Below are 5,077 nucleotides of genomic sequence, written 5' to 3'. Positions count from 1 at the left end.
AGGATGTGCCCTTCCGGTCCTCTGGCCGCACTACCTCTCACTTTATCTAAGACCCAGAACTTTTCTTACATCATAAACAGAACCTGTTCCTCCCATGAAGCTCTCTGAAGTTTCATTAGGTTACACTTGCTGCTTTTGATTTTGCTTTCTTGATAACAAAGGAGGCCTTTCTCCTTGGAGTTCCTCTTCTTCCTTCAGGCCTAAGCACAAGTATTTCTAGAACTTCTCATGGAATGGTGATAGCTTGTATACTATTCTGTCTTTCCCATGGACATGAGTCCTCTGAAAACAGCAGTCACATCTTATCATTTTTCTCGCCACAAGTGAGAAGCACATCCAATAAACCCAATGAATATGTGTGTTCAATACATCTTTTTGATATCTATAAAATCTAACAACTGATTTCTTCCTGAATGCCTTCATTTGTTCATTCACGTACAGTGTGTAATAGGTGCAGGGCCACATATGCCCATATGTTTTTATAAAAATTTCTTTATTTACTTGCTTGTCACCACCATCCTCCTTCCAAATGACATACACATGCATACATGCATGCATACACATACTTTCTTCATAAAAAAGATTTTAGAAGTCTTTAAGGGGTAATGTAAAGTATGAAAGACTTATTTCAACTATATAAAGTAGTTGAAAGAGGAGTAAAAGAAGATATAAAAATAAGATGGTACTAAATGGAGACAGGAATAAAGCTAAAATTATAGGCACAAATAATCTATCTATATAATAGAGTAATATGCTAATTAAACTGGGACTCCCTAACCCTCACGACCACTTAGCAGGTGGTGGGGTATGGGGGCGGGGCCACAGTGGCCGGGGGACAGGAGCCTGTGATGCCTCCTTTGGAGTTGGGGAGCTAATGACGGACTGGCTCTGGTCCTCCTCCAACAGCCCTCTCCAGCAGGCATGGGGTTGCTGAGACCCAGGCTGGGCCTCCAGCCACAGATCCACAGCTTCGGAGACCGACTCTACCAGGCCGCCTGGAGGCCATGTGGCTGGGCCACAGGGTGCCCATTCAAGATGTGACACAGAGAGATGCGGGAGGAAATCCAGAGAATGGGATGTGGGGGTTCAAGACACTTCCTTTGGGCTTTGTCCTTCTTGGTCCTGGTCCTTTTCTTTCAGGCCTGGAGGGCAAGCACTGCAGGAAAGGAATGGATGACGGCTGAATGTGGAAGAAAGGAGGTGACCCAGGTGAGGGTGGAGACCTAGCAGCTGTGAGAGGCCCGGCTGCAGGGCTGCCTGAGTGGTGGCTCCTGGGCAAGCGCCATGGCTTCCGCAAAGCTGCTGGCCAGGAGGCGGGCAGACCAAGGGATGCAGAGCGGCGCTGAGGTGGAGGCTGTACCAGAGGGGGCTCAGGCAGAGGCAGGGGGCCGGCGGGTGGGGATCTGCCTCGCCCGCGGAGAGCCAGGTTCTGCAGTGGCCCCAAGATGTGTGTGGGCCTGGTGGGGAACAAGATGGAAGGACGCTGGGCTGACCACAGCCCTGAGGTGGGGGTTGAGGGGCAGCGCCACCTCAGCGGAGGGGTGCCACACTACCAGGTACCCGACTGCTGCAGTTAAGAGAAGCTCCCGCCCCAAACCCGCCCTCGCCCCAGCACCCTGTGCACTTGACAGGCAGCGACTCCTGCTCCCGCCTTGGCCCAAAAGCAAGCCTGCGCCCACCCTGCCCCATGGTGGCGCACGCCTATGTGGTGAGTATGAAGCCTACCACCTGTTCCCCAGAAGGGGGGGCAGTAGAGAATGGGGGTGGGGGGGGGAGAGGAAAGAATGTGGAGCTTCTGCGATGAAGAGGTGCTTGAGAATGAGGCTCAGAAGCCTGACAGGGAGGTTTGTTCTGTTTGCCCTGCGGCTGCCCCTTAGGAAGGGCGGAGAGCACGGCTGTGAGGGCTCCCTACATGCTGAGTCAAGTTCTACAGCCAACTGGAATTGGCCTCAGTTTCCTGGTCTGGAAAATGGATTAAGTGTGTCCCAGTGCCTTCGCTGACCTTTGAGGGCCAATTGAGATACTATATAAAGAAAATGAGGGCTTCCTCTCGCCAGGCGTCCTCGTGGAAGTGACATCATCTTTAAACCCTGCATGGCAATCCCTGACGCACTGCTGTGATGCCAGGGAAGATAGGGCGACCTGGAAGTCCAACTACTTCCTTAAGATCATCCAACTTCTGGATGCAGCAGATCCACATGTCCCTCCGCGGGAAGGCTGTGGTGCTGATGGGCAAGAACACCATGATGCGCACGGCCATCCGAGGACATCTGGAAAACAACCCAGCTCTGGAGAAACTGCTGCCGCATATCCGGGGGAATGTGGGCTTTGTGTTCACCAAGGAGGACCTCACTGAGATCAGGGACATGCTGCTGGCCAATAAGGTGCCAGCTGCTGCCCGTGTTGGTGCCAGCCATTGCCCCTTGTAAAGTCACTGTGCCAGCCCAGAACACTGGTCTGGGGCCAGAGAAGACCTCCTTCTTCCAGGCTTTAGGCATCACCACTAAAATCTCCAGGGACACCATTGAAATCCTGAGTGATGTACAGCTGATTAAGACTGGAGACAAAGCGGGAGCCAGCGCAGCCACAATGCTGAACATGCTGAACATCTCCCCCTTCTCCTTTGGGCTGATCATCCAGCAGGTATTTGACAATGGCAGCATCTACAACCTGGAAGTGCTTGACATCACAGAGGAAACTGGATTCCCACTTCCTAGAGGGTGTCTGCAATGTTGCCAGCGTATGCCTTCAGATTGGTTACCCAACCGTTAAGTCAGTAACCCATCCTATCATCAATGGTACAAGCGAATTCTGGCTTTGTCTGTGGGGACTGATTACACTTTCCCACTTGCTGAAAAGGTCAAGGCCTTCTTGGCTGATCCATCTGCTTTTGTGGATGCTGCCCCTGTGGCCGCCACCACCACTGCTGCTCCTGCTGCTGCTGCAGCCCCAGCCTAGGTTGAAGCAAAGGAAGAGTTGGAGGAGTTGGACGAGGATATGGGATTTGGTCTCTTTGATTAATTACCAAAAAACAACCAGCTCAGCCAGCTCTATTTGAGAAACAAGGAAATAAAGGCTTACTTCTCTTAAGAGAGAAAGAAAGAAAGAAAGAAAGAAAGAAAGAAAGAAAGAAAAGAGAAGAGAAAAGAAAAGAAAAGAAAAGAAAAGAAAAGAAAAGAAAAGAAAAGAAAAGAAAAGAAAAGAAAAGAAAAGAAAAGAAAAGAAAAGAAAAGAAAAGAAAAGAAAAGAAAAGAAAAGAAAAGAAAAGAAAAGAAAAGAAAAGAAAAGAAAAGAAAAGAAAAGAAAAGAAAAGAAAAGAAAAGAAAAGAAAAGAAAAGAAAAGGAGGGAAGAAGTGAGAAAGAAAAGGAAGGGTGAGCAACACAAAAGGAAGATTGGAAGGAACCTGTAAACCTATTGTCACTTAAATAGGGAATATAGTCAATAGTGTTGTAACGATGGTATGATGCCAGGAGGGTACTGAAAATATTGGGGAACACTTTGTAAAGTATATGATTGTCTAACCACTATTTTGTAACTAATAAAACCTGAAACTAATACAAAATAATATTGAATGTAAATAAATGAAAATAGGAGTGAATTTTTTCTAAATTTCAAAGTTTAAATAAAGGCTGTAAAGGAAGGAAGGGGGAGAATAAAAATAGTGTTTTTCATTTTACCACTTTATTGTCTTTTCAGTACATGAAAAAGACAGTTGTCTTTATATGGTGCTTTTATACTTTTCTAAGTCATTATCTCATTTGATGTTCAGGGCAACTTAAAGACAAGATAATTATTCCCTCCACTATTCAAAGAAAGAAAATCTTAGTGTCTGGCCCCAATGATTCAATCGTCACACCCTTATTGTAAAGGAGGGTTAGTGAAATTTTCTGTGAAGGGTCATATCTATACTAATAAAAGCCTTGGGGGCAATCCGGCCAGCAGGGGAGGGCAGTTGGGGGCTATCAGGCTGGGAGGGGAGCAGATAGGCATCAATCAGGCCAGCAGGGAAGCAGTTAGGGGGCGATCAGGCTGGCAGGCTGAAGTGGTTAGGGGCAATCAGGCAGGCGAGTGGTTAGGAGCCAGCAGTCCTGGATTGTGAGAGAGATGTCCGACTGCTGGTTCAGGGATCAGGCCTAAACAGGCAGCTGGACACCCACCGAGGGGGTACCAGATTAAAGAGGGTGCAGACCGGGCTGAGGGACACCTCCCCCCATGCACAAATTTCATGCACTGGGCCACTAGTCCAAATATAATAAAGAAGTACATTATAGCATTATATAAGCAGGAAAATAATGAAAGTACCATTTTCTTCATAAAATAGTTAAATATGGCATATATATTTCCTAACTGGACTTAATTTTTTAAGTCTTGATTTTTCCAGGCCTTTATTCACTTCATAAATGCAAATATAGACTGTTAAAAATTGTAAAGCACTTTGTTATTATAGATACTGTGAACACGTGGTTTTATTTATTTGCTTGTTATTCTTAATTGATATTCACCAATGCTGCACATACCTCTTTGGCTTATTTGGGAGCCTTGCAGTGTTGTGATGTTAAGAACAGATAGCTATAGTGTCATTCTTTATCTCACACAAGCACATGTTTATTTGTTTATATCCTTTTAGGAAAAAGTATCCTAAAAGAAGAAAATTAGCTGTAAAAACACATTTCAGAAACAGTATGGGCATTTGTTGACTTTTTGATAATAGCCATTCTGATTGCTGTGAGGTGGTATCTCACTGTGGTTTTGATTTGTATTTCCCTGATGATTAGTGAAGTCAAGCATCTTTTCATATGTCTATTGGCCATCTGTATGTCTTCTTTGGAGAAATGTCTTTTATTTTTTAAATTATTTTATTGATTGATTGATTTTTAGAGACAGAGGTGGAGTAGAGGTAGAGGCGGAGGGAGAGAGAGAGAGGAAGAGAGAGAGAGAGAGAGAGAGAGAGAGAGAGAGAGAGAGAAACATTGATTTGTTGTTCCACCTATTTATACATTCTTGTATGTGCCCTGACAGGGGGTCGAATTTCCAATCTTTGCCCGGCCAGAGTGGATCAATGGTTGAGCATTGACC

General features: G+C 45.8%; 1 pseudogene; it reads left to right on the top strand.

The window, feature by feature from the left end:
• Window positions 1-2,120: 2,120 nt before the first annotated feature.
• LOC102253184 lies at window positions 2,121-3,090 on the top strand (annotated as a pseudogene).
• Window positions 3,091-5,077: the final 1,987 nt, after the last annotated feature.

This window comes from Myotis brandtii, unplaced genomic scaffold (assembly GCF_000412655.1).
Source record: "Myotis brandtii unplaced genomic scaffold, ASM41265v1 scaffold210, whole genome shotgun sequence".
Classification (NCBI taxonomy): domain Eukaryota; kingdom Metazoa; phylum Chordata; class Mammalia; order Chiroptera; family Vespertilionidae; genus Myotis; species Myotis brandtii.
The sequence above is the reverse complement of the archived record's forward strand: the minus strand, read 5'-3'. Positions and strand labels throughout refer to the sequence as shown.